The sequence below is a fragment of the Cervus canadensis genome, chromosome 3 (assembly GCF_019320065.1).
Source record: "Cervus canadensis isolate Bull #8, Minnesota chromosome 3, ASM1932006v1, whole genome shotgun sequence".
Taxonomy (NCBI): Eukaryota; Metazoa; Chordata; class Mammalia; order Artiodactyla; family Cervidae; genus Cervus; species Cervus canadensis.
In genome coordinates this window covers 2,559,090-2,584,630 of record NC_057388.1, presented here as the reverse complement: position 1 = coordinate 2,584,630, position 25,541 = coordinate 2,559,090, and positions in this window count along the sequence as shown.

The following is a 25,541-nucleotide window of genomic DNA, read 5'->3' as shown; positions in this document are numbered from 1 at the left end:
CCCAGGAGTGGGATTGCTGGGTCATATGGCAGTTCTATTTTCAGTTTTTTAAGAAATCTCCACACTGTTCTCCATAGCGGCTGTACTAGTTTGCATTCCCACCAACAGTGTAAGAGGGTTTCCTTTTCTCCACACCCTCTCAAGCATTTATTGCTTGTAGACTTTTAGATAGCAGCCATTCTGACTGGCATGTAATGGTACCTCATTGTGGTTTTGATTTGCATTTCTCTGATAATGAGTGATGTTGAGCATCTTTTCATGTGTTTGTTAGCCATCTGTATGTCTTCTTTGGAGAAATGTCTGTTTAGTTCTTTGGCCCATTTTTTGATTGGGTCATTTATTTTTCTGGAATTGAGCTGCAGGAGTTGCTTGTATATTTTTGAGATTAATCCTTTTGTCTGTTGCTTCATTTGCTATTATTTTCTCCCAATCTGAGGGCTGTCTTTTCACCTTGCTTATAGTTTCCTTTGTTGTGCAAAAGCTTTTAAGTTTCATTAGGTCCCATTTGTTTAGTTTTGCTTTTATTTCCAATATTCTGGGAGGTGGGTCATAGAGGATCTTGCTGTGATTTATGTCGGAGAGTGTTTTGCCTATGTTCTCCTCTAGGAGTTTTTTAGTTTCTGGTCTTACATTTAGATCTTTAATCCATTTTGAGTTTATTTTTGTGTATGGTGTTAGAAAGTGTTCTAGTTTCATTCTTTTACAAGTGGTTGACCAGTTTTCCCAGCACCACTTGTTAAAGAGGTTGTCTTTTTTCCATTGTATATCTTTGCCTCCTTTGTCTAAGATAAGGTGTCCATAGGTTCGTGGATTTATCTCTGGGCTTTCTATTCTGTTCCATTGATCTATATTTCTGTCTTTGTGCCAGTACCATACTGCCTTGATGACTGTGGCTTTGTAGTAGAGTCTGAAGTCAGGCAGCTTGATTCCTCCATTTCCATTCTTCTTTCTCAAGATTACTTTGACTATTCAAGTTCTTTTGTATTTCCATACAAATTGTGAAATTATTTGTCCTAGTTCTGTGAAAAATACCGTTGGTAGCTTGATAAGGATTGCATTGAATCTATAGATTGCTTAGGGTAGTATAGTCATTTTGACAATATTTTTTCTTCCAATCCATGAACATGGTATGTTTCTCCATCTGTTTGTTTCCTCTTTGATTTCTTTCATTAGTGTTTTATAGTTTTCTATGTATAGGTCTTTTATTTATTTAGGTAGATATACTCCTAAGTATTTTATTCTTTTTGTTGCAATGGTGAATGGTATTGTTTTCTTAATTTCTCTTTCTGTTTTCTCATTGTTAGTGTATAAGAATACAAGGGATTTCTGTGTGTTAATTTTATATCCTGCAACTTTACTATATTTGTTGATTAGCTCTAATAATTTTCTGGTAGAGTCTTTAGGGTTTTCTGTGTAGAGAATCATGTCATCTGCAAGCAGTGAGAGTTTCACTTCTTCTTTTCCTATCTGGATTCCTTTTACTTCTTTTTCTGCTCTGATTGCTGTGGCCAACACTTTCAAAACTATGTTGAATAGTAGTGGTGAGAGTGGACACCCTTGTCTTGTTCCTGATTTCAGGGGAAATGCTTTCAATTTTTCACCATTGAGGGTAATGCTTGCTGTGGGTTTGTCATATATAGCTTTTATTATGTTGAGGTATGTTCCTTCTATCCCTGCTTTTTGGAGAGTTTTAATCATAAATGGATGTTTAATTTTGTCAAAGGCTTTTTCTGCATCTATCGAGATAATCATATGGTTTCTATCTTTCAATTTGTTAATGTGGTGTATTACATTGATTGATTTGCAGATATTAAAGAATCCTTGCATTCCTGGGATAAAGCCCACTTGGTCATGATATATGATTTTTTTAATATGTTGTTGGATTCTGTTTGCTAGAATTTGTTAAGGATTTTTGCATTTATGTTCATCAGTGATATTGGTCTGTAGTTTTCTTTTTTTTGTGGTATCTTTGTCTGGTTTTGGAATTAGGGTGATGGTGGCCTCATAGAATGAGTTTGGAAGTTTACCTTCTTCTGCAATTTTCTGGAAGAGTTTGAGTAAGATAGGTGTTAGCTCTTCTCTAAATTTTAGGTAGAATTCAGCTGTGAAGTCGTCTGGTCCTGGGCTTTTGTTTGCAGGAAGATTTCTGATTACAGTTTTGATTTCCTTGCTTGTGATGGGCCTGTTAAGATATTCTATTTCTTCCTGGTTCAGTTTTGGAAAGTTATACTTTTCTAAGAATTTGTCCATTTCTTCCAAGTTGTCCATTTTATTGGCATAGAGCTGCTGGTAGTAGTCTCTTATGATCCTTTGTATTTCAGTGTTGTCTGTTGTGATCTCTCCATTTTCATTTCTAATTTTGTTAATTTGGTTCTTCTCCCTTTGTTTCTTAATGAGTCTTGCTAACGGTTTGTCAATTTTATTTTTTCAAAAAACCAGCTTTTAGCTTTGTTGATTTTTGCTATGGTCTCTTTAGTTTCTTTTGCATTTATTTCTGCCCTAATTTTTAAGATTTCTTTCCTTCTACTAACCCTGGGGTTCTTCATTTCTTCCTTCTCTAGTTGCTTTAGGTGTAGAGTTAGGTTATTTATTTGACTTTTTTCTTGTTTCTTGAGGTAAGCCTGTTATGCTATGAACCTTCCCCTTAGCACTGCTTTTGCAGTGTCCCATAGGTTTTGGGTTGTTATGTTTTCATTTTCATTCACTTCTATACATATTTTGATTTCTTTATTGATTTCATCTATGATTTGTTGCTTATTCAGAAGCGTATTATTTAGCCTCCATATGTTTGAATTTTTAATATTTTTTTTTCCTGTAATTGAGACCTAATCCTACTGCACTGTGGTCAGAAAAGATGACTGAGATGATTTCAATGTTTTTGAATTTCCCAAGACTAGATTTATGGCCCAGGATGTGATCTATTCTGGAGAAGGTTCTGTGTGCACTTGAGAAAAAGGTGAAATTCATTGTTTTGGGGAGAAATGTCCTATAGATATCAATTAGGTCTAGCTGGTCCATTGTGTCATTTTAAAGTAGTTTTTAACCACAGTTTAGCTTTTTCATTAGTTTGTTTTACTCTAGAATCAGGTAGGAAAATGAACCTGCATACTATTTAAATGTTTTCCTGCAGGACCTCGTTCTCTGACCAGGCCTGTCTATTTAAAAATATCAAACAATGTTGTGTAATCAAACACTGGGGATTATATGTTGTTATTGTTGTTGTTGTTTAATTACTAAGCTATGTCTGACTCTTTTGCAACCCCGTGAACTTAGTTTGGCAATTATGGTGCGCTGTTGAGTCAACAGATATGTATTGATTTCTGTAAATTCTGAATATTCACTTAATAGAGAAAAATTAAGCAAAATGCATTCAAAAAGATTACAAGAACAAGTTGTTTATTGATAATTAATGGTCAAATCAAAATAATATTTTAGCTTTATACAATATGTAAAATTTGTTATGGACACCTGTATACTTAACTACTGAAAGTAATAGATGTCTTGAATCCACCTATTCCAGATATTTTAAAGAATTCTCAAGGCAAACTTATTCTTGCTGCAAAACACAGCAATAGGACTTCAAGAAACTGCTTTTCTTAGGAGCTCTCCATACCCTAGAACAAGACTCTGTAGACATTTGGAGGATCCTTGAAAAATTAAGAAAGAAAAAGTTAAGATTTCTGACTCAAAACTAGAGTTGTGGATAATCTGATATAGGTGAAAAAAAATACATTGCAAGGAAGACTAAAGTAAAGCATATATATATATATATATATATATCACTTTTGTTTTGATGTTTGTTTTTTTTTTAACATATTAGATTTTTTTTTTTTTTAATTTCCTGGGTTGGGAAGATTTGCTGAGGAAGAGAAAGGCTACCCACTCCAGTATTCTGGCCTGGAGAATTCCATGGACTCTATAGTCCACAGGGTTGCAGAGAGTTGGACACAACTAAGTGAATTTCACTTTCAAGCATCTTAAACCTTCATTGATTTGCTTTTCTATATTTTCACCTACATATATATTTTCTTGGTAATAATTGATTTTTCTATTTTGATTAATAGTTTACTTAATTTTTTAATGCTTTACTGTGGGGTTTATTTTTTAGTTAAATTTTTATCAAAGTGTTATGTATCATAATTAAATTCAAACAAGCAAAAACTCTGTCAGGTTTCTCACAAAAAATCTGTATCAATCCTTTTCCCAGCCCTCACACACTTGCACTCCACAGATAAAATATTTTCAACACTGATAGAAATGTCTTCTAATATTACATCTATAATTTAAATAGAACGCCTCTACTGAAGATTTTTATTGGTTATAAATTATGATAAATATTATATTATTATATTCATTTATTAAAAATATAACAACATATTGTTATTTTGGAAAGTGAACATCTGGTTTAGCTATATCTTCATTCACACACATACCTCCCACTTATGTATGTATGTTCAGCCACTCAGTTGTGTCTGACACCTTGCAACCCTATGGAGTGTAGCCTGCCAGGCTTGTCTGTCCATGGGATTTTCCAGGCCAGAATACTGAAGTGGGTTGCCATAACCTTCTCCAGGGGATCTTCTTGATATAGGGATGGAACCTGTTTCTCCTGTGTCTCCTGCATTGTCAGGCAGATTATTTGCCACTTTACCACTGAGCCTTCCATAATTAAGTTTATAATGCTTCCTAGTAGTTATAAAACAATTTTTGGTTATCATAGCCATTGCTTTTATTATGGCAACATAAACAAGTTCATGGTAAGACATGAAGTGAGGCTTATATTTTTTTCTAATGCACTTTGATTTTCTCGGGAATAAATAATATCTTATTTTTTATTATTGCTGCATTTTCTATGTATCTATGAGTAATTTATTTACAAATATTTTAGCAAAATGTTGTCTTTTTTTTAGTATGTAGAAATATATCTGGAACTCTGTTACTGTGACTTTGTGTTTGTGTGGGTGGCAACTACACAAGGCAGCTATCTAACTTCTAGGGCACAAAGCAAAATGAAAGTTTGTTGCTTTGCTCAAAAGTATGAAAAGTTTCACTAAAGGAACTAAAATATATATAAAGCCCATTCATTAAAAGACATGCCATTACTTATAAAACACAGTAACAGTATTATATGAGTTGTGAATTATTACCTAAACATATAAAATACAAAATAATATTTCTGGTACCACTATTTTAAATAGTATAAGTAAATAATATTTCTTTATTAATGTAACAACTTGACTATAAGATTTTACTGGATCTATTTCCTAAAATTTCATTTGTTACTTCAAATCATGTATTGTTTTTGCAATGTCTTTTTTGATCAATATAACTGAAAATTACTTTGTTCTTTCTTGGCAAATACAGGATCTTGGTATTTTTGATAATTTTTAATTTTAATAAAGATCTTTCTATTAATACAACTGCTAAGAGTCTTTTATAAGCCATGACAATATTGGAATACATTCTGATAAATCATTTCAGAAGATAAATTTTAATACAAGGAAGACTGATAGTTCTTATGGGATAATTTTTCTAAAAAAAATTAATTCTTCATACAAATCAGTTTTATATAAGTCTGAGTTTAATTTTAAATGCAATTGTATATGGCATTTAATTTTTAAATGCAATTGTATATAAGTCTGAGTTTAATTTTAAATGCAATTGTATATGGCATTATATGCAATTGTATAGTCTGTTCTCTTCTGCAACTTGTGGTAGTTGAACTAGAAATAAAAATAACTTCATGATATTGATATAATTCAACATTTATCTGTATGCCTTTATTGCTATGACTTGTACTGTAAAAAGTCTCTGATATGAAAATATTATTGTTTTCCATCAAATGTAATAAACTTACTTTCTAAGATTGAGTATTTATTTTGTGATGCACTTTTTTTTCTTTCTAGTACAACTATGCTTTTGCTAATTTTGTTTTTTATTTAAATTTATTTTAATTGGAGGATAACTGCTTCACAGTTTTGTGTTGGCTTATGCCAAACATCAACATGAGTCAGCCGTAGGTATACATACGTCCCCTTCCTCTTGAACCTCTCTCCCACCTCCCACCCCGTCCCACCCCTCAGGGTTGTCACAGAACACCAGATTTGAGCTCCGTGTGTCATGCAGCAAATTTCCACCAGCAATCTAATTTTATGCATGATAATGTATGTGTTTCAATGCTACTCTCTCAGAAACTGCCCCATGTAGAGTGCCTTCTCTCCTTACGTTAAGGCTGTTTTCTTGGCTGCTACCGGGACCCATCTGAGCTTGGGTCTGGCGCCCAGACTGCTCCAAGTGCCCACACCGCACCTCCAGTCCGGACGCTGGGAGCGCACATTGCCTGCCCCGGGCCTCAGCCTGCATGTCCCGTGATGCTGCCTGGCAGCTCACTCCTGCTCCACACACGCCCCATAGGTCTATCAGACTTCTCACCGCAACACAAGTTCAGAGATAAGCTATTAAAGATGCAGTGACTGAAAACCAGAACATTAAAAAGTGATGAGGGAGCTGAGAGCTTCCAAAAGAGGGAAGTACATACTGCTCAAACTGTGCGCATGAAGCCAGTCCTGAGTTGGGCCAAAGTCTATCTAGTCAGTAAAACATAGTCTAACTATTGCTTATGTTTACAGCTTGCATCCATAGTGACTGGGCTGGCTTTGCTTCTAATTGCTCAGTGCTGTTGGCTTATGACTTGTTAAATAGTCTGAATACCACCCTAAATGTCTTTTCATTCCCCAGCTACAATCTGGCTGCGGCTCTAAAAACCAGCTGCCAGATTTTTGCCCTGGAGCTTCTCTTCAGCATCATGATAGAAATTCTTGCCACTTGATCCCACAGCTTGTTCCCTGTTTTACTCCCTAGTTTTGGTGGGCCATTTTTTTCTGATAATCTTTGAGGAAGGATGCAATAGCATACCTGAAAACATCCATTTTTTTTTTTCCTTCTATTTTGCTTAATTCCTAATTTGACTGCTACAGATTTCTAGTTTGAAAGTATTTTTTCCTAATTTTGAATAAATTATTATTTTGGCTTTAAGTTTCTGTTGAGAAGTCTAATGATATTTCTATGATTTATCTCAGTCTTCAACTTACAGGAGTATATAAGATGTTATTTAGCTACCTGTCACTGAAAAACCTTCAAACACTAATGCCTTAATACACTGAATTTCTCTTTAACATAATGAAAGTATACCAGTAATATGAATGGATAAGGAAGCTGTGGTACATATACACCATGGAATATTACTCAGCCGTTAAAAAGAATTCATTTGAATCAGTCCTAATGAGATGGATGAAACTGGAGCTCATTATACAGAGTGAAGTAAGCCAGAAAGATAAAGAACATTACAGCATACTAACACATATATATGGAATTTAGAAAGATGATAACGATAACCCTATATGCAAAACAGAAAAAGAGACACAGAAGTACAGAACAGACTTTTGAACTCTGTGGGAGAAGGTGAGGGTGGGATGTTTCAAAAGAACAGCATGTATACTGTCTATGGTGAAACAGATCACCAGCCCAGGTGGGATGCATGAGACAAAGTGCTCGGGCCTGGTGCACTGGGAAGACCCAGAGGAATCGGGTGGAGAAGGAGGTGGGAGGGGGGATCGGGATGGGGAATACGTGTAAATCTATGGCTGATTCATATCAATGTATGACAAAACCCACTGAAAAAAAAAAATATATATACCAGTAATATTAGAGCCTATGCCAGGGGCATCATTTTACTCTTGTTGCTCTTCAGTCACTAAGTCGTGTCTGATTCTTTGTAACCCCATGAACTGCACACTCAAGACTTCTCTGTCCTTCACTATCTCTTGGAGTTTGCTAAAACTCATGTCCATTGAGTCGGTGATGCCTCCAACTATCTGATCTTCTGTTGACCACTTCTCCTCCTGTCCTCAATCTTTCCCAGCACCTGGGTCTTTTCCAATGAGGCGGGCCTTCGCATCAGGTGGTCAAAGTATTGGAACTTTAGCATCAGTCCTTCTGATGAATATTCAGGGTTGATTTCCTTTAGGATTGACTGGTTGGATCTCCTTGCAGTCCAAGGGACTCTCAAGAGTCTTCTTCAACACCACAGTTCAAAAGCATCATTTTACCTTAATTCCCTCTATAAAGTTTCTATCTCCAAATTCAGTAATATTCTGGAGATTAAAATATTAACATATGAGTGGAGGGGGCACAATTCTGTCCATAAGACTCCTACCCTTTGCCCTCAAAATTCATGTCTTTCTTACATGCAAAATGCTTTCACCCTATCACAACAACTACCAAAGTCTTACTCCATTACAGAACCAACTCTGATTTCAAAATCTCATCTAAGTATCATCTAAATCAAGTGCAGGTTGGATTCAAGCTGTGACTCATCCTGAGGGAACATTCCTATCTAGCTGTGAACCTGTGCAATCAAACCAGCTATCTGGGTTTACACATCACAGTATAGACATTCTCATTCCAAAAGGGAAAACTGGAGAGAAGAAAGGGTTCCAAGCAAGTGTGAAACCTTGGATGACAAATTCCATTCGATTTCAAGCCCTGAGAATATGGACCTTTACTTCCTCACCTGTGGCGGGAGTGGCAGGTTTGCCAACCTCTGGACCACCTTCAGGGAGATATTTCCCTTTCCTTGCGATATAATGCATGTTTGTAGCTCTCTTGGATCATTCTCTATATCTCCAGAAGTCTGATGACTTGCCTACATTTTGTCCTGTTTCTGTCTCCTTTAATTCAAGCAATAGCACTTCTTTTGCAAAAATTTTCTCAAAAAACTTGTTGCTCTTCCATGTATTTCATAGGAGGTCAAGCCATCAGACATTAGGTTCCTCCTTTTGTCTTTCCTGTATATCTTTGATCTCTATGTCTGGCTTCTGAGATGAATTATTTTATCTACAAGTTACACAGTACAATCTCTTTAGGAAATGGGGATCCAGTTAAATGTTGATGTTTTCTCCAGAACAACCTTTCTAACTTTTTTACAGTATGTAGAGGTTGAGAATTTCACAAATCTTCGGTTATGGTTTATTTTTACCTAATGATTTCTTCTTCAACTCATCTCACTCCTCTTATATTTTAATGTAAGCAACTACGGAAAAACCAGGCTGCACCTTCTCAATATTTTGCCTAGAAATCTCCTACCAACTTCATTGTCTACAGGACTGACTTTCCATAAAGTAGTAGAAAACAATTTGACCAGGTTCTTTACCACTTATAACAAGAATCACCTTTTCTTCAGGTTGTAATAACAGAGTCTTCCTTTGATCTATGATGCCACAAGAGGGAACTTTAATGGTTATACTTCTACCAATGCTCTGTCCATGATGATATACGTGTATCACTAAAGCAATGGAAAATTACTCTAGTCCTCCTCTTTTCTTTCTGGGCTCTCACCAGGATCTCCTTTGCCATCCTATGTCTACCAATTCTCTTTTTGAGGCTGTCTAGGCATTTTCTAACTTGAACCTTACAATTCATTCAAACTTTGCCCATTAACCAATTCTGAAATCACATCCACTAGGATGAGATGGTTGGATGGCATCACTGACTCAATGGACATGAGTCTGAGAAAATTCAGGGAGAGAGTGAAGGACAGGGAAGGCTGGTGTGCTGCAGTTCATGGGGTTGCAAAGAGTCCGACATGACTTAACAACTGAATAACAACAATTTGTTGCAGCAGCATCCCAATTATCTATAACAAAATCTGTGTTAGTTTGCTAAGGCTGCAATAATAAAATACCACAGTGGCTTATACAATAGAAATTTATTTTCTCACAGGTCTGGGAGTTAGAAGTTTAAGGTCAAGTTTTCAGCAGGGTCAATTCCTTCTGAGGCCTCATTTCTTGGTTGGCAGATAGCTGTCTTCTCTATGTGTCTTTATAGGGTCTTCCCACATGTGGTTTTTTGTCCTCATTTCATCTTCTCATTTAGATACCAGTTACATTTTGGGTTAAAATGACCTTGTTTTACCTTAATTATCTCTATAAGAAACTATCACCAAAATAGAGTCACATTTTGAGATATTGGTAATTAGCACTTAAGAACTACAGAGGACCCAGTTCACACTAGAAAAAAAAAAAAAGTCAATTTTTGCTTGCTTCTTTTATTTTGGTTTGCTTTATTATGAAGTGAGGTCATGGGCAAAAATTCATGGCATTTTTCTAGCTTTCAAATTAACTAACAGATATCTACTGAAGCATTAGTTTGTACCATGTATTACACCAAAGAGACATGATATGATGTTAAAAGAAATATAATTCTTACTCTTTATAAACCATATGTTAATCAAATGTGAAGTTATGGATACAAATGACTATAATGGCATAAAATGCACCACTGGTGTCATGAATAAGGTTCATTGTAGCTCAGCAGAGAGGATGATACAATATTTTTGATGTATCAGCAGAAAAAAAAGGTAGTCAGGGAAAGGGTATTAAATTAAGTGCTATTCAAGCAAAGTATTAGAACAATAAGAGCAACAGAATTCCATCAGATATGAAGGATGGAAAGCTTTTTTTTTAATCCTGTGTGGTCATGTTAAAGAATGAGTTTTAGCTTCTAAAGCAGTCTTCCAAAGATCTCCAATTTTATGACTATATTTTATTATTCAGTATCTTAGGGGGAATTTCAAGGGTAGAATTCAAAATAGAGTTCAGAATGTTAAAAATTAAAAAAAAAAAAAGAAATTAACAAGGGACATGCTTCAGAGTGTACATTTAGAAAGTAATAGAGCAAAACTTTAAAAGCACCGTGACATATTCACTAATCAGAACTGACTGCTCATACATTTGGACTCTTTCTCTAACCATCCTTTAAATGGATGAAAAATTCTCCCATCAAACCTTGTTTTCTTAATTTTTTTTTAGGTCATTTTCTAATGAAAAGATACTCCAAGGTATTATTAACTCTTCTTTGATTGGAATAATTTTTTTTCATTTATTTTTATTAGTTGGAAGCTAATTACTTTACAATATTGTAGTGGTTTTTGTCATACACTGACATGAATCAGCCATGGATTTAAATGTATTCCCCGATTGATTGGAATAATTTTTATTTTATTTACATCTAAGTATTTCATGCTATTTAGAGTCAAGATACATATTTAGTCTTCATGATCATCTATACAGACAGCAGTAAGAACAATTCTTTTAAATGTACTTATTATTATTATATTGGGACTTCCCTGGTGATCCAGTGGCTAAGATTCTGCACTTTCAATGCAGGGGACTTGAGTTTGATCCATGGTCAGGCAACTAGATCCCGCATGTGCAACTAAGAACCAGCACAGCCAAATAAATAATCTCAGTGGGGGGCTTCCCTGGTGGCTTAGACAGTAAACAATCTGCCTGTAAGGCAGTAGACCCTGGTTCACTATCTTAGTTGGGAGGATGCCCTGGAGAAGGGAATGGCTAATTCACTCCAATATTCTTGCCTGGAAAAATCTCATTGAGAGAGAAGCCTGAGGGCTACAGTCAATCTGGTCACAAAGAGTCAGACATGACTAAGCAAATAACACTAACTATAATACTGCTTGTTAATTTGTGTATAAAGCACTCTTGACTTTTTGTTTGCTTAGTTTTTACCAATTTCTTTAAAAATTGGTCAAATCAGAAATTTCCCAAAAGCTGTGAATATTTAAATGCATTTTATTATTTTCATAGAAAATATTTCATTGTAACTAGGTTTATTCCTATGAAATTATGCCACCTGAATATATTTTTGGTGTTAACTATGCAGTGTTATCGAATCCCAAAGAAAGGCAATGCCAAAGAATGATCACAATTACTGCACAATTGCACTCATCTCACACACTAGCAAAGTAAGGCTCAAAATTTTCCAAGCCAGGCTTCAACAGTACATGAAGTGTGAACTTCCAGGTGTTCAAGCTAGATTCAGAAAAGGCAGAGGAACCAGAAATCAAATTCCCAACATCCTTTGGATCATTGAAGCAAGAGAGTTCCAGAAAAAAAATCTACTTCTGTTTTATTGATTACACCAAAGCATTTGACTGTGTGGCTCATAACAAACTGTGGAAAATTCTTTAAAAAATGGAAATACCAGACCACCTGACCTACCTCTTGAGAAATCTGTATGCAGGTCAGGAAGCAACAGTTAGAACTGGACATGGAACAACAGACTGGTTCCAAATCAGGAAAGGAGTACTCCAAGGCTGTATAATGTCACCGTGCTTATTTAACTTATATGCAGAGCACATCATGATAAATGCTGGGCTGGAAGAAGCACAAGCTGGAATCAAGATTGCAGGGAGAAATATCAGTAAACTTCGATATGCAGATGACACCACCCTTATGGCAGAAAGTGAAAAAGAACTAAAGAGCCTCTTGATGAAAGTGAAGGAGAAGAGTGAAGAAGTTGGCTTAAAGCTCAACATTTAGAAAATTAAGATCATGGCATCCGGTTCCATCACTTCATGGCAAGTAGATGGGGAAGCAATTGAAACAGTGGCTGACTTTATTTTTTGGGACTCCAAAATCACTGCAGATGATGACTACAGCCATGAAATTAAAAGACACTTGCTCCTTGGAAGAAAAGTTATGACCAACTTAGACAGCATATTAAAAAGCAGACACATTACTTTGCTGACAAAGGTCTGTCTAGTCAAAGCCATGGTTTTTCCAGTAGTCATGTATGGATGTGAGAGTTAGACTATAAAGAAGGTTGAGTGCAGAAGAATTGATGGTTTCAAACTGTGGTGTTGGAGAAGACTCTTGAAGGTCCCTTGGACTGCAAGGAGATCCAACCAGTCCATCCTCAAGGAGATCAGTCCTGGGTGTTCATTGGAAGGACTGATGCTGAAGTTGAAACTCCAATACTTTGGCCACCTGATGCGAAGAACTGACTCATTTGAAAAGACCCTGATCCTGGGAAAGATTGAAGGTGGGAGGAGAAGGGGATGACAGAGGATGAGATGGTTGGATGGCATCACTGACTAAATGGACATGAGTTTGAGTAAACTCCGGGAGTTGTTGACAGCCAGGGAGAACTGTCATGCTGCAGTCCATGGGGTTGCAAAGGTCGGATACAACTGAGTGACTGAACTGAAGTGAACTGATGCAATGTTATATACTCAATAAAATTTAATTTAGCATGAAAAGATAATTTTAAACTCTCTATAAAAATTTATTTTCATTTTTTATTTAAAAGAATAATATATTTACAAATGCCTAAATAATTAGGTTATATAAAATTTTCAATACATCATGAAGAAGGGTCCATTAATGGTATCATTTTTGTTAAATGTTACCCTTATTAGAGCACCAATTTTATTTTCCTTTTATTAAAATAGGATTTTGTGAATTTTATTTTTATATGACCTCATTACACAAATTAAAATTAGCTGTTTTCAAATCAGTGGCTAAAGTATTTTCAAGTTAGTATTCTAAATCAACTTACAGTGCTTTTGTTGTATTTATTTTGGTGAAGGATTCCACAATCTATGATTCACTTGTCTCAATAGTGTAATGAGATAATTATATGAAATTTTATATGGCCTCACTCTGATTTGGACCTTTCTGTAATTCAGGAGAAATGTATATCTACAAAGTGTATATGAAGACAAAATAACAAATAAAGAGACAAAACCAGAGTAAGATCAATACTTATTTATAAATGAAGCCCAAGAGGTGTTTTTAGAATGAATTAGTTGTCATCATTCACACTGTTTTGAAAATTAGTCCATGTCACAAACAGGCAAATTTTCTACCTCATTGATTTAAATATTATGACTTGTTATGGTTTAGTCACTAAATATTGTCAAACTTTTTTGTTATCCCATGGACTGTAGCCCACCAGGCTCCTCATTACATGGGATTTCCCCAAGTAAAAATACTGAAATGGATTGCCATTTCCTTCTCCACGGGCTTTCCTCTACACAGAGACTGAATCCACTTTTCCTGCACTGGCAGTCAGATTCTTTAACATTGAGCCACCAGAAAAGCCCCCTAAAGTTTATGAATATATATATATATATATATATATATATATATATATATACCCAACCAGTCCATCCTAAAGGAGATCAGTCCTGGGTTTTCATTCAAAGGACTGATGTTGAAGCTTTGGCCACATGATGGGAAGAGCTGACTCATTGGAAAAGACCCTGATGCTGGCAAAGATTGAGGGCAGGAAGAGAAGGGGACAACAGAGGATGAGATGGTTGGATGACATCAGCGACTCGGTGGACATGAGTTTGAGTAAACCCCAGGTGTTGGTGATGGACAGGGAGGCCTGGCGTGCTGCGGTTCATGGGGTCACAAAGAGTCAGACATGACTGAGGGACTGAACTGATCTGAACTCATATATATTTATTATTATATATATATTTATTTATGTTTATTATTATTTTATATATATATAATGTTAATTTACACATATCTTATCTTAAAGACAAATTACACATAAGTAAGTGTTATCAAGGGATTTTAAAATTTAAATTTTAAGAACTTCAATTTTTGTTATTGTTCTAGATTTAGTTTATTTTCACAACTTTTCCTTGAGCCTTCCTGATAAAGAAAACTAAAATTGAACATAATCATTAAATGTATGTCATCAAGATTGATATGTTTACTTTTGTGAGAATAGTGCTAATAACAATATTTTTAGAAAAACATAAAAGTCCATTAGTTTTCATGTGATTTGTTCATAAACGCTAAAGGGACAAGAGAGTCTAACCAATATCATGAATGTTCCATTTTGCATGTAAGCAGGTTCTGAAATTCAGTTTTCATTGAAATTCAGTTTTCACATTGTTGGCACAAAATCACTTACACAATAAAGTTATCTTGTCCCGATCATAGTATGATGAGTAGCCAAATATTGCATCTAGAAATAAAAATTCAGTTGTTGCCTCAGAAGTGAAATCACATGAATTTCTAGTACCTTAGTTCATAATTAGGTACATAATTGCCATTAAGTGTCTCAATCAAAATACTCCTTTGCAGTACTATTTTTCACAGACTCTCCATGCAGTTTCACTGGCATTTCTGTTCCATTCTCTTTGATTTCAGCATGGAGTGTTGAAGTATAAATCACTTTGGCTTCTTTCCCACAAAGTAATGAATGTTTCATCATATCAGCCCACACAGGTTTTTTTTTTTTTTTCTTTCTTCCCTTACCCCATTCCTCTCTCACTCTCTCTCTTTCCCATTTTATACCATCATGGACTCTTTCTCCATCTCCCATCAAAGCATCATATGAGAAGTACAGTATAAGATGAAGCTCTTCTTCAATGTTGACCTAGAGCTTACTGTCTTATTTATATGAAATATACAGTGTTGAATTATGTTCATCACACAAATTCTCATGTCACAGTTTTTAAGGCTCTGAATAAAAAAGCAATTTTAGCCACTTTAACACTCCTTATATGAAAGGTTGGATTTGAAATCTCTTATTTGAGGGCTCCTGGATCAATAGTTGGTCACCCTCCAGAACACAAGTAAAGGGTAGAGAATGTCAAGAATATTACTCTTCTGGGGAATACAAATGTCTGCATAATTGAAAGAGTGGTGTCAAGTAGTTCATAGTCATAAAATTGGGACTTCAGGTAGCCTGTGAACTACATACGACTCACTGAGTCTTTTCACATAAGCGACTTGAGTGTTGTCTACACACACTTCAGTTAATCAGGTTTATCACTTAAGGCAGTCAGCGGGAGCCAAATAGGTCTCTTACCAGTATTCTGACTTCATTTGTTTCAACATAGTTTTTACTTTTCTCAAGAGAAAATGTTCTCTGAAACGAGAATGTCAAGGCTTACCCTGACCTAATGTGTGTCATCATAATAATATTAACAACAACTGCAATATTAATAATTGCTAACTTCTATATTATGTTTAAACAATACAAGAATTGTGCTAAGCGTTTGCTTCCTTCTTCATTTATTAAGACATTTGCTTTTTGCCCATTGTACACACATGTGACCTGAGATACACTAAGATTAGGAAAGTTTCCTCTGGCCCTTGGGGGTGGAGGAGTTTGACTCCAGAGTTTTAAATATTTACTTCCTTTCACGCTGAGCATACAATGAAGTTAAATAGATATGAATTTTGAAATTCAAACAATATAGCTTAAATCATGTAAATCAATACATATCACAAAAATATAAAGAATTATAGGAAACATTACATTGACATATTAAAATATTGTTCTAAGTTTATGAAAAATTCAGACTTCAAATAAACAGTAATCCAAACTTGACTGAGTGTGTTTTATCCTGTAAAGTCAAAACAGAGCGCATCAAAGTACCTATATTTCTTTCTAGAAATGCCCAGATTGCCTCTCTATGTTAATAACCACTCTTCTCAATTGCTTTCCCTATGACATCTTTTCTGATATCTATATTGTTGAATCCACTTGGTTGGATTCTGCAACCACAGAGAAAAATCTTATCTTTTACTGAAAACATTACAACCCTGCACGTTCTTCAAGATATGAAGAAAGCCCCTTGAACCACTTTGGAATGTTTAAGCAACACAATGTTTTTGGAGAAGTGGGAGACCCACTTGCATGCCCAGCATTCTCTTTTGTAACCTGAGGCCACTGAAGCTATACTGCTTGGTCCCAGCCTCATTTACTACCACTCAGCCTCTTGTTGGATTAGAAGTAGTGCCTAGAACTGAAATGGGAGGGAAAGGGGCAGGGCGCAACCTTTAAAAGAACGATATAGCCATGTGCTCTGCTTAGTCGCTCAGTTGTGTCTGACTCTGTGGGACTCTAGGGGCTGCAGCCCACCAGCCTCCTCTGTCCATGGCGATTCCCCACGCAAGAATACTGGAGTGGGTTGCCATGCCCTTCACCAGGCAATCTTCCCAACCTAGGGATCGAATCCCGATCTCCTGCATTGCAGGAAGATGCTTTACCATCTAAGCCACCGGGTAAGCGTGATATAAACAGCCATGGGGCATGACAAAAATTGGTCAGAACCAGCTAAGTCCAAGATGGCAGAAAATTTGACTTTCAGTGTATGTTGAGTCTCATTTTACCCTCATTGTAATGTATTAGCTAAATGATAACCCACCAGCACCTTGGCAATTCTGAAGCCAATCATAAAAGTCAAAATGTGAGCCATGACACACTTCCTGGAAATGTCCACTCCCCCCTGAAATAATTGGGATAATATTCCCAATCATCAGCCTATGAAATTACCCAGTCCATAAAAATTAGCCATACCATACCTTGGGGCTGCTCTCACTTTTTGAGATGACCTACAGTTTGTCTGTTGATTGTGTCTATCTAAGTAAATCTACTTCTTACCTACCATTTTGTCTCTCATTGAATTCTTTCTGCTAGGAGATATTAAAACCCTGAGCTTCATTCAGTTCTGAGACAGGTAAGAAGTCTCAGTTAAAAGAATGTGAGTTCAAGTTCCAGTCAGAGGAACACAGTTTTAGAACCAGACTCAGAGCCAACATGCTTATATGCTCTTCATTTCTGTGTTTTTCCTAGAATTCTGTCTCTCTTGTCTTTCATTTTTCTCAATTTTAGCTCAACTTATGAAATCAATGGCTTACAAAAAGTCCACCATAAAGGCTGACTTAAACTAACTTTGGCACATTTTTGCTGTAGAAAAATAAACTTTTACATTTTACATATATACTTTGGAATCAAAAGAGAAATATTTACAAAGTTTAGACTTTAACACATCAATGTTGATCAGTTTTACTCCATAACTGTGTAAGGAAAAAAATATTTCAATGTCAAAATTAATCATTTTATTCAATAAGTTTTGTTGAGCCTGTACTATGTGCTAAGTGCCTTCAACAAAGTAGTCATGTGGGAGATTTGTTTACTAAATAAATAGCACTCTCAAGCATTGCTAAAAAAAAATAATAATTTCCTTGTGCATGATTTCGTTGAACCTTTATGTTGGGCTGGATTATTGATGGTTCTATACTCAATGTAAATAAGGAAAGGTGATGGATTTAATTGTTTCTAGGTCCTGGTAGCTTATGGCAACACTGTTCCTTTCACTGGTGGAGATAACTTTTCTTTCCCTGAAACCCTCCTGCACTAAAGGGACTTACCCTGACCTTGAGATTAACTGTCAAATATCAACTGGCACATATCAACTGGCATCTGATCTCATGAAAGATATAAACTTCTTCTGCATCTTAATAACATCTGGTAACTACATTATTTAATTCACCTAGATTTGCAACAGTCAAAATAAAACTATTTTAGAGTTAATAACAAGTAACTGAAATCAGAGCAACAGAAAGGAGGAGACAAGGTCACAGAATAGATGATTTCAGAGAAAATGCTGAAATGAATTAAAAATATAAATGCTTTTGGATGATTATGTGATCTCAGCCTACTTTTCCCTTTTCCTCCCTCTGAAAATAGATGCTGAGATGTTGGAAAAGTGGTTAAGTGGTTTTCTAAAATCTTTTGTCCCTAAGGATGCCTGTAGGATCCATTGTACCTGGTAGACTGTGGGGATTCCTAAGAAAGTTTGTCCTCACAGATTAGAGGAGGATATGTGATGATTAAGCCAATTTCACTTTCATTTCTCTTTTCCTATTTTGAAAGCATTCATTTTATAAACTGGTTTCTGGGACTATGGATCTTCCTTGATACCAAGAAGCAGCAGGACTGGGTCAGGTTCAGTGCAGTGAGGGGCAAATTTGAAGGAGAGATGTGTCCTGAGTCTGGACTCATTACTGTGCTTCCAACAACTCTTGGGTACTCTCAATGGGCCACCAAGTTTTGTTTACAATTATGTAAACAGAAAAGAGTCTTCCCACATAAGCTGAAAACATTGCTACCTGGGACAGAAATATACTACTGTAAGCAGCTTTTAGCAGGAAAGAGATCTTGGCAGGAGGCCCCTTTGTCTTGTCACTAACCTCAAACCAGGCACTCTCAGGCGCTACTCTTCCCTGGCCAGAACACACCTTTCAGATCTTTTGGGCACACAATCCTTGCCTAATTTATTGCTTCTTTCCTTAGATCAAAGAAATAAACATAAAGAATAAGTAATTAACAGATAACCAGATCTCTTTCTTAGCTTCCCCTTCAGTAATCTTGATAGCAAACTGTATGAAAGATCAGGAGGAGTTGTCAAGCCTGCACACAGAAAGGATGGTGATTAAATGAGATTATTTCATTTTTTTCTCTTGAAAAACTTTCACGGCTGAGTAGAATCTTAAGAGGTGGTTTTGGTGGATACTGAGTACGTCAAGGCTGTATACTGTCACCCTGCTTATTTAACTTATATGCAGAGTACATCACGAGAAATGCTGGGCTGGAAGAAGCACAGCTGGAATCAAGATTGCCAGGAGACATATCAATAACCTCAGATATGCAGATAACACCACCCTTATGGCAGAAAGTGAAGAGGAACTAAAAAGCCTCTTGATGAAAGTGAAAGAGGAGAGTGAAAATGTTGGATTAAAGCTCAACATTCAGAAAACTAAGATCATGGCATCTGGTCCCATCACTTCATGGGAAATAGATGGAGAAACAGTGGCTGACTTTATTTTTTGGGGCTCCAAAATCGCTGCAGACGGTGACTGCAGCCATGAAATTAAAAGACACTTGCTCCTTGGAAGGAAAGTTATGACCTACCTAGACAGCATATTAAAAAGCAGCGACATTACTTTGCCAACAAAGGTCCATCTAGTCAAGGCTATGGTTTTTCCAGTGGTCATGTATGGATGTGAGAGTTGGACTGTGAAGAAAGCTGAATGCCAAAGAATTGATGCTTTTGAACTGTGGTGTTGCAGAAGACTCTTGAGAGTCCCTTGGACTGCAAGGAGATCCAACCAGTCCATCCTAAAGGAGATCAGTCCTGGGTGTTCATTGGAAGGACGGATGCTGAAGCTGAAACTCCAATACTTTGGCCACCTCATGCAAGAGTTGACTCATTGGAAAAGACCCTGATGCTGGGAGGGATTGGGGGCAGGAGGAGAAGGGGACGACAGAGGTTGAGATGGTTGGATGGCACCACTGACTCGATGGACATGAGTTTGGGTAAACTCAGGGAGTTGGTGATGGGCAGGGAGGCCTGGCGAGCTGCGATTCATGGGGTCACAAAGAGGCGGACACGACTGAGCGACTGAACTGAACTGAACTGAACTGAAAGTAGAGGAGAAAAAGAACCAAAAGAAAGGCAGTGTCAACATAAGCCATGTTTTTTTAAAAATCTAAGGACCTGAGTAGTTTGGAAGGTCATATGTCCTGAGAAGAGGTACTACAGATTTTAGAAGTACTGTGGTTGAAAACAAACAAACAAAAAACACACAAAACTTGTAACTATGTATAGCAAGGGATGTTAACTAAACATTGTGGTTATCACTCAGCAATATACATAATATTAAATTGTTATGTTGTACCTCTGAAACAAATATAATGCTTTATGTCAATTATGGCTCAAAAAAGGAGAAGATTGTGATTGAGTTTACAGCATGTTAGTGATGAACAGGAATCTGAGCCAACTCTGGCAGATATTGAAGGACAGGGAAACCTGGAGTGCTGCAGTCCATGGGGTTGCACATCAGACGTAAGTTAGAAACTGAACAACAATAAGTGGTGGAAAAGCAGTAGGACAGGGGAGTGACTTCATAGGATGGTTGTGTGTAGGCAGCTGCTTTGATGGTGGCCATGATGAAAAGGAGAGAGGGAGGCAGGAGGTGGAGGTAGAAATGTTTATAAGGTGAGAAAGGTCTCTTTTCTCCCCAGTAAGATTGACTTTTCTGCTTTTCCCACATGTATAACAATGAGCATACATTTTTTTTTTCCCATCAGAATAAGCACAATTGTTTGCCCCCCAAAATAAAAAATGCTATTATACAAAGTATTGTTATCAAATCAAGTCCAGCTCCCCACCACTCAAAAATCAATACTTGAGCAAAAGACAAACGTTGGTAGAAAGGAAAATTGCTTTGAATCAGAATGCTGGGGAGATGGTGGACTCAGCATCCCCACAAAACCATTTCTGAAGGTTTTGCTGGGTCATGAGTTTTTAAAGGGAAAAAGGGAAGCAATCTTAGCTAATCATTGAGATAGAGGGTCAGAGTTGTCCCCTTTCCCCAGTGTCTGCAGGCTTGGGTTCAGGCTCATTAACTGTTTCTGATTGTCTTTAGATGCTGTCTTGTAAACACAGTCTGTCAGATTGCTGAAGGGAAAAATAGGAAAGAGATCTGGTTATCTGTTAATTACTTATTCTTCATTTCTGCTTCTTTGATCTATGGAAAGAACCAACAAATTAGGCAAGGTGTTGTGTGCCCAAAAGATCTGAAACGTGTGTTAAGGCTGAGGGTGAGTAGAGCATGGGGGTGACTGGTTTAAGGTTAGTGACAGGACAAAGGGGCCTCTTGCAAAGAGCTTTTCCCTGTTAAAAGATGTTTATAGTATCTGACCCTGTATTAAAGGGGAATGCAGGGGATTTCCTTGGGGGTCCAGTGGTTAAGATTCAGTGATTCAACAGCAGGGGACCCAAGTTTGACCCCTGGTCAGGGAAGGCCCACATGATTCAATGGTAACAAATCCACCTGCAATGTAGGGACATGCAGGAGTTGTGTGTTAGATCCCTGAGTCTGGAAGATCCCCTGGAGGAGGAAATGGCAACTCACTTCAGTATTCTTGCATGAAAAATCCCAGGGACAAAGGATCATGGCAGGCTACAGTCCACGGGGTCACTAAAGATTCGGAAACACCTTAGTGACTAAACAACAACAATGGGAACTAGCATCCTGCACTCCCTTTGGCATGGCCCTCACCCCACAAAAGAAAAAGAGGATTGAATAAATGAGGAGGTAGTTAGTAGTTAATAAATGAAAAAGATTTCACAAAGAGTGTGAGGACAGTGTAGGTGTGGTAGACATGTGAATAGAATAATAAGGATACAACCTTAGAAATTAGGCCTAAAGAGGTTTATCAGTTTATGTACATGACAATTCACTATCCTGGCTCTGCTTCCTTATTCTCATAGTAGGTATAGGGTGGAATAGGATCCTGAAAAGTTCTCATAAACTAGAGGATTTTCATTGTTGTTCTATGAGTAGGACGGCTCTACAAGGGGGTCTATCCAACCAGAGAGGTCTGATGCCTGAGCCACACAGAGCAGAGATTGAGCAACGTTCCCTGCCTGGGCTCAGTACCACCTGATGGACCCTGGTGTTAGCTGGGCCCCATGGAGAGGGAGCAGGGCCGGTAAGCCAGGGAGCTGAACTCCACCTGCAGAGTTTTGAAGGCAGTGGGACTGACTGTCTGTCTCAGTCCCACTCCTGGTGGTGAGAGGGGCATTACAGAACCTGAGGATGTCCATGAAGAAAGACCAGGTCTGAAGGTTTCCTCCAGCAGGTCCTTCAACTGAATGACAGGCCTTTATGTGGAGGATAACAGAACTACATGTCTTCAGACATATGAGCTTTTGGGGGGATGAAGTGTTTTAATTATTCCATGTGGCCCTGGAGCTAGAGTTAGGGCAGATACAGAATTTTGTCCAAGTGCTGGAACCATCTGAAGTTAGAGCACTGCCCGTTGAGGGGAACTCAACCCTAGTTATGTTACCAGCTGGAGCAGAGGTTGAAGGCTGGGGACAGTGGAGGTAGAGATCTGGGAAGAACTGAAGTGAGGAAAAGCCACTTCTGGAGTCTGCTCTACAACAATGCTGGCCTTAACAACCCAGGACCGCTCACTTCAAAATGTGCTGAGAGTAGATCTCAGGCTAAGTGTTCTCATCACCAAAAAAGGAACTCAAAGATACTCTGGGAGTTGTTCAATAGGTCTGTTACCTTGATAGTGGTGATGGTATTGACAATGGTGCATATGTCCAAATTCAGAGATTCCCTGTGAATCAGTTATCTTCCAATAAAGTTGTTATTAAAAAAAAAAAAATTCATAGGCTAGTGACCCCTACAATGGCTCTTTCCAATTCTAGTTCATTTACAGGCTGACAAAAGCAAGACAAGAATGCAAATCTAGGTTCTGAAATTGTATAGTTGGGGGGCGGAGTGTAGGGGCCGGAGGACTCTCACATTCTCCTCTAACATCTATAAATATGGCAATAAACATTGATCTATTTGCTCCTGATGGCTACACAGAGTGAAATCAATAAAACACATTGAGTGGGCAATCTGTTCCTAGTTAGAGCAGTACACAGTCTGGGGCGGGCAATCAGCCACATTTAAATATGAACCATGTGACCTGGACTGAGAAGAAATGCCCTGTGACTAACAGCACAGATCCAGGATCACAGTACTCACCTCTGCAGAGAGCTGTGATGGTCATTACGCTGTGAGTTTCTAGGAAGTGATGGTCAGAAACATCTCCCTGCATTTCAGTCTCCTTGACTGATCACAGACATACTGTCAACAGCACTACATTTGAAGGAGCTGATCTCCACTTGCTTAGAAAATACACGGAAACAACAGGTGATCAGAGATCCTGGAAACCACCAGGAAACCTGATTATAAGCATTTTCATCTTCAATACTTGCACTTGTAATCTGTCACTTTCAAAGGCTGTCTTGAGTGAATTTTCTACTAGGTTTCCACAGGGTAAGTGCAGTCAAGCATGGAATGTAATTTTTCTTATTTTCTGCCCCTGTGTCTCTTGTCTTCTCTCTTTTGATCTGTGCTCCTGCCTTGAAATGAAATAAAGCGAGAGCATGTAGAGGCAAAATTTATATATTTTTATAGTCTTCTGAGCTTATCTGCCTGCAAAAATCATTTTTTTTATAATATATTTAATTGTTCATTTTTGCAAATGCTCTCTGACCTAGATAACTATGCATTCTTCTCAACCAGTAACATTTCTCCTCTTCTCTCATAGTCACTAGAGTAATCCTTTGACAGAGGAAATCAGATGTCATTTCTATCAAACCCTGCTGTGGCTCCCTATGTCCTTTGAGTAAAAGCTGAAGCACTTGCAATGACCTACTTGTGTCCAGCAGAATCCTGCCCAGGCTTCTCTGAACCAAACCATCCACTCTTCCACCCTTCCATCACATAAGACATGCTTATCTTCTGGAATATCCAGCCATCTTCCCATTGGGGTCTTTGTCTGACTCTTTCCAACTCTGAGCCTCATCTGAGCATAGGCGGTACTGACTACCTTGCAGTCTTTGCAGCTGTGCTCAAACAACGCCTTCACAACAATACACAACCACTTTCCCCCAACCTTTGTTTCTTTTTGCCATAGAAATCATAATTTTTCTCATTCTGTAGAACTAATGCATCTTTATATTTATTGGGTATTTTTCAGCATCACCTCACATTAGAATAGCAGTTTCATGGTTAGAGGGAGAGTTTTATTTTGTTCATGAATGTTTCCAATCTTCTCAAATGGTACCTGCATGTAATGGGTACTCAATATCTGTTTCTGAAATTAACATAGTAGCATAAGAAATTGAAAAACTTATTTGACAGCCTGTCATGCTTCTATCCCACAGTAAGGAAATTTGTATATGATTAAAAATTACATGAATGAAATTTAGCACATTGATGTAACTCTATCCTTGTGAGAAGAAAACAAACCAAAAAGAAAAAAAAAAAAAACAATGATTCTAAATATACATATATATATAGTCCCAAATTTTCCAGGTTACACCTCTGTATACAAGGTAAGTTAAACATGTAGTATTTCACAGAATAATTACAAAATAAAGTGAAATGAATAAAATGGTTATTTTACTATAAGATGGAGTGATAACTAGGCAGATAATAGAAACAAAACACAAAAGTATGAATGCCTGTTTCATCTTTAGGGAAATTAAAGTGGCCCCATGTGGCAAATCAAGGAAAAAAAAAAAAAAAAAACCTTTACCAGGGCCCAGACGGGAGAACATGTAGTTATATTCAGGGAATCAAAGTGTCATTATTGGCAAATTCACAGTACAGTGTAAGGAGGGACATGAGATTATCAAAGTATCCCAAGTGCCCCTTTAAGATGTCTTATCTGACCATCCATAAGAATTCCATAATTTTTTTTTTTAATAATTGAACAAATGTGTAATTCATGGTCAAGGATAGACTAAAGTCTGACCTCCAGACCAAATATTCAATCAAGAACAATGAAAAGGAGGTCCTAAGATGGTGGAGGAATAGGACGGGGAGACCACTTTTCCCCCTACAAATTAATCAAAAGATCATTTTAGTACTAAGCAACTTACACAAAACAACTTCTGAAAGCTGGCAGAGGACACCAGGCACCCAGACAGGCAATCCATTCTCTTTGAAAGGAGGTAGGACAAGATAGAAAAGACAAAAAGAGAGACAAAAGAGTTAGGGACAGAGACCCATCCTGAGGAGGAAGTTGTGAAGGAGGAGAAGTTTCCAAACAGAAGCAAACTCTTTCACCAGCAGGTCTGTGAGGAGTTTTGGAATCTCAGAAGGTAACATAACCTGGAGGGGAAAAAACAAAACAAAACACAGAATATGCGCCTAACTGCAACTGCCAGCAGAGAAGTAGCCCAAACACTTGCGTCCACCACCAGCGAGCAGTGGCTGGACAGGGAGGCATGGGTTACATGCTTAGGGTAAGGACCGGGCCTGAATGCCCTGAGGACAATCTGAGGG